General features: G+C 47.2%; 1 protein-coding gene across 1 annotated transcript in view; it reads left to right on the top strand.

Annotated features, from left to right (window-relative positions):
* Positions 1-2,226: 2,226 nt before the first annotated feature.
* LPAR1 (lysophosphatidic acid receptor 1) overlaps positions 2,227-11,334 on the top strand; it is a 163,240-nt gene continuing 154,132 nt past the window's right edge. The window contains 1 exon segment of the mRNA XM_086315933.1: positions 2,227-2,278. The gene's annotated coding sequence lies outside the window, so the exon portion shown is untranslated.

Here is an 11,334-nt window from a genome sequence, read left to right as displayed (position 1 = left end):
TGGGGGCAGGAGGAAAAGGGGACAACAGAGGATGAGATGGCTGGATGGCATCACCAACTCGATGGACGTGAGTTTGAGTGAACTCCGGGAGTTGGTGATGGACAGGGAGGCCTGGCGTGCTGCAATTCATGGGGTCGCAAAGAGTCTGACACGACTGAGCCACTGAACTGAACTGAACTGAACTGGATAGTTGAAAACAAAAGTCCTTTTCAAGTATATTCTTTCTTTTCTTACCAATATGTACTTTGTATTATACTTAGATTATATAGTGGATATTTTCCTATTCGTCCTGGTGTATTAGAGTTTAAGATCAGCTCTCATTGTTTGTGTGGTAAGAGTTTTTATATACTTTCTGCATGTTGTAAATGAACATACTAGCACTGTGCATGTATTAAAATCTCTAATTTTTCACATTATCTATTATAAAAGAAATTATAAATTGGTAGGAAAGGGGAAAAGGCAGTCATTTAAAGCTGATTTTTTAACAAAGGGGATTTGATGCATTGTTTGAAAAAGGAAACAGCCTCAGATAGTAATTGACGAGCAGCTTGGTTTTTAGCCTTGAGCATCCTGTGAAAACCACGAGACCAACTCACCCAAGGTTCTCAGCAGTCAGTCACTTGGGGGAGGTGGTCATATTCTTTTCGAAGCTATACCTCACTGGAAGCTTGAGAAGTTCTCATGCCTTCCAAGAAGTCTTCCTCTCCCCACTCGCTGCGGTTTCCAGTGACCTCTCTTTTCTGCAAAGCCCTAGGTTACCGAGTGACCGGCACCAACGCAGCCCTCCCTAGCGGTTCTGCCTTTCTTTCTTACAGGTAGTTGGATCAGTCCTGCCAAAGTTCCTTGGCGTGGCCCCCACGTGCCGTTTCAGGCCAGAGTCTGCAGTGTTTACTAGTAAGCAGCTACTTTTGTTGTGCTGCGGCTTTAGCAGTGAAGCCAGAGGCAGAGAACTGCCAACACTCCTGGAAGCCAAGGGTGGTAGATGGTAGGGGTGGCGCGGCAGGAGAGCACTCGCGTCCTCCCTGTGGCCGCCCCCCGCCGTGGACTGGGAGGTGTTCAGAACCCGGGCGAGTTTCTCTGGCTGCCTCTTTCCGGAGAAGGATCCCCAGGCCTTAGTCCCGCACCGCTCCCGCCCACATCTTCAGGTGTGTATTCCCCGCCCTTAATTACTCTTCTAAAATTGATAGTTTGTACTTGGCTTGGCGAAGTGCAAGTGCAAACTGGGAAAGCGGAAGAGAAATGTATAATCATGGATATGGAGAACTAGGGGAGCACAGTCATACATTTGCTTTGGTCTGCAGACCCAGTCAGTCGCAAACTCAGAAATGGAAACGTGTGCACCTTTCGGGCAGCAAAATTGACTCCGCGTTCTTCGCAGCTTCGAGTTAAAAGCTGCGCTGGGAAAGCTGTGCCTGCTGGAAAGTTTGGACACTGCACTACGCGAGAGGCCAGACGTTAGGGGTTCCGCGGGCCCGGCGATGTCTTCCAGAGCTTTTCAAGTGGGAAGAAAAGAGCCACAAAATGAAAATGCAACGTGTGGGGGTGGCCACCCGAGTCCCGCAAGCTGCCGGTCGCAGAGGTGAGCGCGGGAGCGGGTGCGGGGTGGGGAGATGGAGTTGGAGGCCCTAGGGTCTCGGGCCCCGGGTGGGTTCTCTCCGGGTGGGGGGGCGCTGGGAAGATCATGAATGGGAGGCTTGAGCTACCCCCCGCCCCCGCCCTGCAGACGAGGCTGGAAGTCCAGCAACTGAATGGGGGAGGAGGAGCGCCGAGGGTCGGGGCTCGGGGGGCGTCGCGCCAGGTAAGGGAATGAGCCAGGGGGAGGGAGTCGGGAGGTGCAGGACTTGCTGACTTGTGCTACGTGGAGCCAGCAGAAAAGAAGGAGGCGGAGGAAGAAGGAGGCCGGCGTCGGCGCGGCTCCCGTGGCCCTCCCTCGGCGCCCCCTCCCCCGCCGCCCCTGCCAGCGCGCCAAAGCCGGAGCACTCCAGGCGGAGCGGCGGCAGACGCTCCCCGAGCCGCGACGCCCCTGTCCCCCAGCGGAGCCCGCCCGCTGTCGGGCGGCCAGGGTCCCCGCGCTGCTGAGCCCTTCCCGGCCTCCCGGCCGCGCTCGGGACCCCGGCGGGGTGGGCGCAGGGGGCGGCCCCGCTCCGGGCGACGGCCGAGGGGCGGGCGGAGGGCCGGGCTCGGCGGGCCGCGGGGCGGGGGCTGCGGGGATTGACCGCGCAGCCTGAGGCCAGCCTGGGGGCGGCGGGAGCCGGACGCGAGGCGGCGGCGGGCGCAGGTAAAGGCGCGGGCGCGGCGCGGGAAGACGGTACCCTCTGAGCGCCGAGCCTGCGGCCGCCGGGTCCCTTCTGCGGCCAAAGGGCGCCCCGGGATCGCGCTTCCCGGCGGCAGACGCGCTTTGTGGCTGTGGGTGCGTGCGTGCGTGTGTGTGTGTGTGTGTATACGCGCGCGCCTGTGCCGGGTGTGGGTGGTTGTCTATGCCCGCGGGCCAGCCTGTAGGAGCGAGGCGCTGACGGCCTCCCCAACCAATTGACCGAGCCCCGGGAGAGCAGTTGCGGCAGCCGCCCGGGGCCCCCGCCCTCCGGTCCCCAGCGCGCTCCGGGGCCCACGCTGTGCTCTGTGCCTGCGATCGGGACCCGCCCAAGTGACACGTAGGTGGTCCCCGCTTACCTGGGACTGGGTGGGGGCACAAGAAGGCAGGCGGGGGGCGCTCGACGTCCTCCCCAAGCCGTGTCCGGGTGGACTTGGGCCGCCGGGGGTCCTCGCGCCCCGCAGCGCCGGGTTCCCGCACCACTTGCTTCTCACCCCTACTCAGCAGTCTCTCCCGGCTGAGGACTTTAAGCTTAAGTTTCTGCTCACCCGCCTAATAAACACGTTTATCAAGTAACTGGGAAGTCTAAAGCAAGGGAGGGACCTGGCTTTGAGTTGGTGGTTTTGAAATCGACGGGCTCCTTGTGTGTGTGTGTGTGTGTGTAGGACGAGTTTGTCGTGAATGGACTTAACCATTTTTTCTTTGCTGCCATTTGGACTTCGATGTGTAAGAATGACGGTATCCAGGACTTGTTGCTGCCTTCAGTCTGGGGCCTGAGATTCCTGCTCTCTGCTGCTACTTCTCTTTCTTTTCCTTTTTGTTGAAATCTATGGAGTTTTTGTAAACGTGGGTTTCCAGTGAGCGCTGGCTTGTTAAAGTTTCACTGTGAACGCATTGTTTTCTATTGGAATAAACACATATTTACAAACATGAATCTTGAAACAGGTAACTGCAGTTAGGAGAGCAAAATCCTCTATTCCTTCAGGCTTTAACAGTCCGAGTTTTTCACCTATTTGCTTAAGTGTCATTTGCCCAGCCTACGTATAACCGTGAAGCAGGAGGTCTATGATTCAAAGCTTTCAGTTCCGGTTATAGAGAGACTGCACTGGAAAACCTGCAAAGTTCCCTCTCCTAAGAAACGATTTCCTTGACAGATAAAGAGTAGTAGAGCCCCAAGGAAAAAGGGTGTGTACTGGAGTTATGCTTATTTGGACGAAACTAAATTGTGTTAACACACATGTCATCCGGTTGTTTCTGCGCTTGATTCTCCAATTCAGGGAGACTGGAGAATATTTGTCCCAAATGCAAAATTGTGAATAACGATCACCATTATTAAGACTGCGTTTTTCTTGATACGGTTTAATTTGAGGATAAAGAAGCCAAGTAGCCAGAGAAAGAGGTAGTGTGTGGCAGGAAGATCAGGCTGAAGGACCAGCAGGAGGACTGGGTTATCACAATAAGCCACAGGCACACTACGCCCCCTAGCGGTGCGACCTTAGCCAGTTGGGTAAACTAGTCCTCCCTGCCTGTGTCCTCATCTGGAAAATGGAAGCGTTTGATCATCTTTGCTGTTCCTTCCAGCTCCTTGCGATAACTAGAAACTGGAGGGTGGTTATCCCATCTTAGAACAGTAGGAAGTGAGTAAAGAGAAGTATAAACCGTTAGTCTGGGAGGTACGGGGGAGGGCAAGCAGGCTGAGAAGGTGTAAGAAAACCAGCAGTGGGAGATGCCAGGAGGACGGGAAAAAACAGCTAGGAGTTGATTTTTCCTCTGTTTTTTGTTTTTCTCATCCACAAGGACATCAGTAATACCTGCTCCCTTCCCACTCCAGTCAGTCTTCCATTACCCATTTTATTTAAAGTGGGTGAGCCTACTTAACCATAAAATTGACCTGGAGTTCCCAGTCTGACCTGACCAATTTCCCATTTGCATCATTGTCTGGAGATGAGCAGTAGCACTCGGCTGTGGGCACTCAGTGGATCTCAGAATCCCTGCAAGTGATGGGGAAAGATATCAGACATGGGAATGTAAGTGGCCACCCTTTTCAACACCTGCAGTTTAAAACATCTATTTTTATTTGAAGCTAACCTTTTCTGAAAAGTAGTTTAAGAAAAAAAGACTTTACCATAAACTTTGCAAATTTGTACTGAATCTGTTCTGTTAAGACCTACTGAAAAATTCAAAGAAAGTAAAACTCTTACTTGGTAAGCCTTTTTGATACATAATGGCGGTCAGTCTGAAGTTCATGATTTTTAGGCCCAAGAATCTTATTTCAGATGCTCAGTCAGGGAAGCTGCAAACTGTGTGGAGTATATGGTATCATTTTTCACTGGGAAGCTTTAAGTGTCCAGCAAATAAAGACCTAAATTTTGTTTGAGGTCACGATTTTATATCTGTGCTTGATGTGTGGCCTGTTTTCTTTGTTTTTGGTACCCGTATGGATACACGTTTGAGGGACGTGATCTATTTTAAGTGAATTGTGATACCGTAAAACTTGGTTTAAAGTCTGAAAGCTTGCTCTGGCCTTGCTAACTCAGCATCTTGTTTGGTTTCTAATTTTTACGTATCACGTTACCTTCCCAATCCATAGCGTGTTATTTAACTATGTCATGGAGAGCTATTATGGATGCCTTGGAGAGTTGGGAGAAAAGGAGGATATTTTAATTGAATAAGTAGTTACTGAATTCCTTTGACAGTGGCAGAGACAAGGATGAGAAAAAGGCTCTAGAAAGAGCTGCAGTACAGAGGGAAAAAATAAGCCAACTTCCAGTATATAGCAACTGGGTTGCATAACTAGGTGGCAGCTGTAGAGTCTAAGAACCTTGGCATGCCAGGGAAGGGAAAACTGAATTCTGGCTCTGGGAAGGACTTCACAGAGGAGTGTGAAGATGAAAATGATGTGTCTCTTAAAAGATGAATAGTGGGGCATGAACTTGTTGTTGGAATCTGGAGTAATGAGGCTGGAGAGGTACAAGGTGATAAATTGTGGGGGACCTTGGATATTATTTTAAGGAATTGTGCTACCTAGGGATGTGGAGGGGCATGTGTGATTTAACCCTATGATGCAGGAAGACACTGAGTCACAAATCCTGGGCGTAGAGAGGGCTGAAATGATTGAGAGGTGCCTGGGCCCCGATTCCATTACATTCCTTTGTAAAACTCAAGGGCGAGTGAATGTTAGGGCACTGCTGCCAGCTTATGCAGATTATATAAAGGTTACAGATTGCCCCCAAATTGACAGTGCTCTTTTGAGAGATTTAATATAGTGAAAATTAATGATGTTTTTGTGTTACACCTGGACCTTGTGAGGCCCTTGAAGCATGTGGTTTAAAATTGCAGAGCTGACCAAGAAAGCCTTTTGTTTCCTTTTGTTTTTGTTTAGGGAGGGGCCTGCTAGTTAATACTAATTTAAACATGACTAATGGCAACTGACATTCTCAACCCTGTTTATGTTATACATAGTGTTTAACCAGGGTAATTGAATATTTGTAGCACAGAAGAGAATTATTACTAGTTTAAAAATGGTGTTGACACCTTTGTAAAAGGTCAGGGTTAAGGAAAGAGGAGAAAAACACTGTTGCTGTTACCTTGAGGATTGACACAGGCCCCCCAGAGCCTTTATTAAGTTTAACCTCCAGTGGAAGGAGCTTGACCGGTTCTGTGAAAGTGAAAGTCGCTCAGTCATGTCCGACTCTTTGGGATCCCTGTATAGTCCATGGGTTCTCCAGGCCAGAATACTGGAGTGGGTAGCCTTTCCCTTCCCCAGGGGATCTTCCCAACCCAGAGATCAAACCCAGGTCTTCCACATTGCAGGCGGATTCTTAACCAGCTGAGCTACAAGGAAAGCCTTGACTAGTTCTGTAGATGAATACTTAAGAACATTCTTTCTGGTCACCTGCTTTTTTTTTTTTTTTGGTTTGTTTTTTCCCACTAAATCTCTAGAGCTGAGGTGTGTAGCTCATTATCTCTAGACAGGAAGAATCTCTGTGGGCTTCTTTTGGGAGAGACTTCCAGCAAGGTGGCTCAGATGGTAAAGCGTCTGCCTACAATGCTGGAGACCCAGGTTCAATCCCTGGGTTAGGAAGATCCTCTGGAGAAGGAAATGGCAACCCACTCCAGTACTCTTGCCTGGAAAATCCCATGGATGGAGGAGGCTACAGTCCATCGGGTCGCAAAGAGTCGGACACGACTGAGCAACTTCACTTCACTTCACTTCCAGCAACTCTGGAGGTTTCCTTTCATGTCCCAGTACCTCCTGTCAAAGGTGGGAGTGGGTAGCCTTTCAGCTGCATGTCCAAGGTGGAACTGACTGGAGTTATTCTGCTGTTGCTGCTGCTGCTAAGTTGCTTCAGTCATGTCCGACTCTGTGCGACCCCAGAGACGGCAGCCCACCAGGCACCCCCGTCCCTGGGATTCTCCAGGCAAGGACACTGGAGTGGGTTGCCATTTCCTTCTCCAATGCGTGAAAGTGAAAAGTGAAAAGTGAAGTCGCTCAGTCGTGTCCTACTCTTAGCGACCCCATGGACTGCAGCCCATCAGGCTCCTCTTTCCATGGAATTTTCCAGGCCAGAGTACTAGAGTGGGGTGCCATTGCCTTCTCCGTTATTCTTCTAATTGCCTTCAAATCTGGAGGTGCTGGGCCAATAAGGAGAAAGATGATGAAAGATTTGGCCAATTGCTTTGTACCATCTTCTGAATACAGTTTGAATGAATGATCCTCCCAACTGTGTGTTTTATCTTCCACAAGGGAACTTGGGTTTGTAAGTTTAATCAATTAACTTAATTAAGGTGATAAATTGAAGGAATCTAAAGTTTTTTGTTTTGGCGGGGGAGGGAGAAGGGAAGTGCTGCTGATGGTGATTTTATTTAAATTTCTTGGCCTTTTTTCCCCCCCAGCAGGTTAGTGTGATTTACAAGTAATGCCGTTATTGACTTGGGGGTGGGGTGGGGCAAAGAAAATTATCTCAGTACTTGGATGTTGGCTCCTGTTATCTTATCAGCACTATAGAAACTTTAACTTTGAAGTTCATGTAACATTCAAATTTCTTCCAGAAATAAGAGGAGTGTTTTACTACTACATGGATTTACGTTATAATTTTATTTCTGTGGTACTATTTTTAAAAAGTGATGTAATAACAGGGCAGACTCTCAAATTTAGTCCAGTGCTAAAACAAACATGTGTAAGCCTGAATGAGGTAAATCAGGTTGTTTGCTTTATTTAATATGGAGACAAAGGAAAATGATTTCAAAACCGCCTCTTTCTCTAAAAGAGAGAAAGTTGGACTAATAAAACCTGGTTATGGATCTCTCTGGGGTAGGATTTCCAAGGTTGAAACTGTTGTTAGGGGAAATCTTGTTCATTATGGCCGTCGTGTGTGCCTTTGCTTCTTAAGGTTTAGGATTCATTATACAGAGAGGGCTACTGTGAACCATTCCTTCTTAGCAAGCTTTCCTTTTTCCATTTTCTTAAATTTCAGACAATAGACTGGATTTGACTTTATGTAAGTCCTCTGTACTCGACCATGCTTTCAGTGGTTCTTCGTGACCAATACCCAAGCTGCCTTCATTCTGAAACTCAGCCCTAACAGATATTCTTGGATCTTTGGAAGGAGAAATGATCTGGGGTCAGAGGAAACGAGTTCTATTCTACTCCTAGCAGCACTGAACTATAACCCTGCTATAAGGCAAGCATTGTGCTAGGTACTAGATACAGGCAGGGAATGGGGGTGAATAAGCAGGGTTCCTACCCTCCAGAAGAAGCTGAGCTTACAGACATAGTAACATGATGATTGCAGTTCAGGGTGATAAGTGTGATGAGGGAGATAAGCTCAGGGTACTATGGGGGCACCAAGCAGGGGCCCTTGCTCCTCGGGTGTGGGGGAGGGGATGAGGCTCCTAGGAGATGAGGATCTGGGAGGAACCTCAGAGATGAACCAAGAGACCCAGAAGAGAAACAAGAGATGAAGACAGAGGGACTCAAGAGGCTTTTTATTTCTAGTGTTGTTATTGCTGAATGGGTCAAAGTTGCTTTCTTTTTATATCTGTAAAAAAAGAATGTTGCTGTTGTTTAGTCGCTAAGTCGTGTCTGACTCTTTTGTGACTCCATGGACTGCAGCCCACCAGGCTCCTCTGTCCATGGGATTCTCCAGGCAAGAATACTGGAGTGGGTTGCCATTTCTTTTTCCAGGGGCTCTTCCAGACCCAGGGATCGAACCCACGTCTCCTGCATTGCAGGCAGATTCTTTACCACTGAGGCACCAGGGAAGCCCCTGTAAACTAAGAATGGGCACTGATACTATCTGGTTACTAATTCTAGATTAGTTTACTTTTTCCTTGATCTTGAATTTGCTCGTTTACTCCCGATGCAGTAGGTACCATGTACTGGGGACCGAATGGTGGGAAACTAGACATACAAAGTCCCTTTCCTCAGGGAGCTTGCATTCTATCATGTTACGTTAGTGACTGAGGTTCTTCTGAAACAGCTTCAGATAAGGAGCATGTTTGTTGAATTGTTTTTCAACTTTAGGAATGTTTTCTTCAAACTAGGCCCAGTGTTTTCAGATCAGTTTGCTTTTCTTGAGAAGAAGAGAATGAGATGGATCCCAGTATTCTCATTTTCATTTTTTCAACTTGAAATGTTTTTACCTGGGTTTACCAGTTGCCAAGTCTAGAGACAGGCATGACTTTGTGTCTTATCTGTAGCCCTGGCTTGCTTCCTTCTCATTTGGATATTCTTAATATCGACCCAGTTTGTATTTGAGGTTCTTTAGTCAGTTGATGACTTGCTTCCTAGAATAATCCATATCTAGCCTTGGTAGGAAGTCAGACCTATTTTGAGGTCATGCCATCACAGTGACTCTGCTTCGTTACTGCATTTTACTTGTCCTGTTTAAGTCTCTCAGGGCTCTGAACACAGTAGAAAGTGTTCTCACCAGAATAAGATGCTGCATTCATTTATAGAAAGATACGGCTTTTGTAATAATTCGAAAACTATGGCTGTGTCTAACATAAATGGAGTAATGTCCCTTTGCTCTTTCAAGCTTTCTCTTCTGATGTAACCAACCCCTCTGTCATCAGCTTGTTACACAGCCTTTCATACCTTTCTTTTGCTTATACAAACCTCCAAAAATGTTTGTGTTTATTTGTTGGATTTGGCCCAAAAAGTTCATTTGAGTTTTTCCTAAGAGCATATGGAAAAACCCGAATGAACTTTTGGGCCAATCCAGTATATTGATGCATGTGGGGTGTGTGTCTGTGTGGGCACATGCTCCCTCCTGCCCCTGTTGGCTTCAGAGAGGCTGTGGATGAGGCTGCCATCACAGGCCAGACATTTGAGGTCCCAGGAACCTGCATGGCTCTTCCTGAGTCAGAACAGTGTGCTATGACTCTATTAAGAATCCTTGTCCCCAACAGAAAACCTTAATAGAACATTTCTCCAAAGAAGACATACAAATGGCCAACAAAGACATGAAAAGATATTGAACATCACTGATTACCGGAGAAATGCAAATCAAAACTACAATGAGGTATCATCTCACACCTGTCAGAATGGCCATCATCAAAAAATCTACAAACAATAAATGCTGGAGAGATTGTGGAGAAAAGGGAACCCTCCTACACTGTTGGTGGGAATGTAAATTGATACAGCCACTATGGAGAATAGTATGGGGGTTCCTTAAAAAACTAAAAATTGAGATATTGTATGACCAAGCAATCCCACTTCTGGGCATATACCCAGAGAAAACTGTAATTCAAAAAGATACATGCACCCCAGTGTTCATTGCCACACTATTTACAATAGCCAGGACATGGAAGCAGCGTAACTGCCTATCAACAGAGGAATGGGTAAAGACGATGTACATATATACAATGGGATATTACTCAGCCATGAAAAGGAATGAAACTGTGTCATTCACAGAGACATGGATGGACCCAGAGACTGGTCATACAGAGTGAAGTAAGTCAGAAAGAGAAAAGCAAATATCACATATAATGCATTTATGTAAAATCTTAGAAAAATGGTATAGGTGGTCTTATTTGCAAAGCAGAAATAGAGACATAGCTGTAGAGAACAAACATGGATACCAAGGGGGAAAGCGGGGGTGGGGAGGGTGAATTGGGATATTGGGATGAAAATATATACACTGTAGATGCTATGTATAAAAGAGATAACTGTTTATCTGAGAATCTACTGTATGGCACAGGGAACTTTACTCAGTGCTCTGTGGTGACATAAATGGGAAGGAAATTAAAAAAAGGGAATATGTGTATATGTATGTCTGATTCACTTCGCTGTACCGCAGACACTGACAGAGCAGTGTAAAGCAACTGTACTCCAATTAGAAAAGAATAATTCTTGTCTCAGAAATAGGAAGGTTATGAATGTAACCAACAAAATGATTTTCAGCTGCATGACAACCAGGGCAGCAGATATTGCCTGGACTTTTATTTCCACCAGGACTGTGTTTCATCAGGTCTCAGGCAGGGGAGGAGGGGCATTTAGGAGCACGTGTTTGGCATCCTTGAACCTTTTGTTAGGCCTTGCCCAGCTGCCATGCTTTGCACTATCAACCGCTTCCGGAGCAGAGCAGATAGGGGGAGTTACTTATTATAGGCAGGTTTCATTGTGGAAGCATTAAACAGGGGCCCCCTGGAAGCCGGCAATCTGCAGATGATAAGGATGAAGAGTCCTACGGAGGGGGCAGCACAGTTGAAACAGGATTGCCTTTTGTTAAGGGACTGCTTTGCCATGTTGGACTGTGATTTGTTGGGAGAGGGATTATTGTCATGTGGAGAAAAGGAGAAACTCATTCTGTACTCAGTGTTTATTGTAATTCCACAGAGAACTGCTTGCTTTACTTTCTGAGTAGACATAGGGACCAGAAAGTTCAAAAGCTAGGGCAGGATGACTTGGGTTTCCAGATTCAGTGGGATCTGTGATCTCCTCCCTTTATCTGGGACCTTGTCAGTTCAGTTTCATGAGCTAAAAGACTTTGTGCGCTACTGTGAACAGTTGCTTTGCT

The sequence above is a fragment of the Bos grunniens genome, chromosome 8 (genome assembly GCF_055505025.1).
Source record: "Bos grunniens cultivar Pamir isolate PY7600 chromosome 8, Bosgru_T2T1.0, whole genome shotgun sequence".
Lineage (NCBI taxonomy): Eukaryota > Metazoa > Chordata > Mammalia > Artiodactyla > Bovidae > Bos > Bos grunniens.
Note: the sequence above shows the minus strand (reverse complement) of the source record. Positions and strands in the feature narration are given on the sequence as shown.